The following is a 1,924-nucleotide window of genomic DNA, read 5'->3' on the forward strand; positions in this document are numbered from 1 at the left end:
CAGTGTTTTTAAAATGTCTTTAAATTGTCTTACTTGGTCCATTTAATGACAAAAAAACACAACATCCTGATCCTGAGTTTAGGAGATTAACTGATAAGAGGAACAACAAAGTTTTTATGATCAGGTATCTTTTCCTGTATTGAATTGGAACCCTGTAGTGTCTACCTGATGAGGGCAGGAACACCTGTGTTGATAGCTTTAAACTCAGTTAATCAGTTCACTCTGACCTGCTGATTCCTCCATCCATCCATCCATCGTCAACCACTTATCCTGCGTACAGGGTCGCAGGGCTGCTGACTCCTGTTGGTGAAAACTATGTAATACCATCCGATGATGTATGGGTTAACATACATCTGCCTGAGTTTACTTAGAAGGATGCGTGGCTGCAGAGTTTTAAAAGCAGAGCTAAAGTCTGCAAAAAGCAGTCTGGCATAGGCCTTTGGGTTTTCAAAGAATAAATTGCGTTATGGTTAGCACTGCATCAGAACTACAATTGTCTGTATAGGCTCTAGCTATCTTTCAAGTTTGAGTTCAGCTTCCACAACATCAACTTTTCTAGACACTTCATTATAATAGAATGAGTGCCGTTTTCCAGAGACATGGCACTGTGTTTGAATCAACAGACCATTGAAAGACAGGGATCCAGGCTGGCAAGTGTCAGGTTTTGATAAAGTGGAACACGTTGAGGACCCAAATGCAGGACAGGTGCTAGGCAAATTCAGTTCTGTGATTTAGTTAACAAAAAGGCACACACACTTAAGTTGAGGGGTTGAGTGCAAACAAATCCAACAGAAAGGGGAATGTCCAAACACGCGGAGCCCAAAAATGCTAAGGTCTAAATACAAAGCACATTAGTCAGACAATAATCCACAGGTGAGACACATAGGACTAATCTGTCTGAACAGGAACCAAAGCTAGACAAAACCACCAGACACAGAGAACTCCTAAATTAACCAGAACTAACACAAGAGGCCGGTAGTGATAAACACACAAGGAAACAGCAGAAACATGACAAAGAGGAGGAAATAAACAACCAAAACCCCAAACAATGACAGTAAGTTCATCTGCACAGGTCTTGAGGGTAGCGGACGCAAACAGGTTCAACAACTGATCCGCAAGGCCAGTGACGTTGTGGGGGTGGAGCTGGACTCTCTGTCGGTGCTGTCAGAGAGGAGGAAGCTACATGTCATCTTGGATGTCTCCCACCCACTCCATGACGTGCTGCTCAAACACAGGAGCACTTTGAGTACAAGACTCCAAACCCCAAATGCACCACAGAGTGCCACAGGAAGTCATTCCTGTCTGTGGCCATCAAACGTTATAACTCCTCCCTTTAAGTGTCTGCCACTTAGTCAGTTATTAAACTTCCCGACGTAGGATCCTGAAGGAGGCTGTGCTCAGACGCTCCGGAGGCCATCTCTACCCTGCACCGTCGGGTAGCCCTTCTCTCAGGTCTGTTACTGCTACTCCAACACAACACTCAACAGCTCACACACTCCATCCTCAGTCCACACGCAGTGTTGAAGCAAATTCTGCTCAGTCCTGCTCTGGATCCCCACAACCGGCATCTCCTCGTCCTCTTTTCTCCCCAACCACACTAATAATTGGTGACTCCATTACCAGAAACATCCGTTTCTTTAACGCTACCACTCGCTGCTTCCCCGGTGCCACCACGGCTGTCATTTTAAAAAAACTCCAGGACCTGATGCCGTCGCTCCCGTCCTCCATCACAAGAGTGATAGTCCATGTCGGAACAAATGACACAGCTCTTCGGCAGTCTGAGCTGACAAAATTAGATTTTAACCGTCTTCTTAACTTTTTAAAGCAGTGTGGAAAGTCCGTTTTTCTCTCTGGTCCCATTCCCACAGTTGGTCGCGGTGCTGGCCGCTTCAGTAGACTCCTTGGCCTCCACGACTGGCTCCAG

Source organism: Micropterus dolomieu, linkage group LG12 (assembly GCF_021292245.1).
Source record: "Micropterus dolomieu isolate WLL.071019.BEF.003 ecotype Adirondacks linkage group LG12, ASM2129224v1, whole genome shotgun sequence".
In the NCBI taxonomy this organism is placed as follows: domain Eukaryota; kingdom Metazoa; phylum Chordata; class Actinopteri; order Centrarchiformes; family Centrarchidae; genus Micropterus; species Micropterus dolomieu.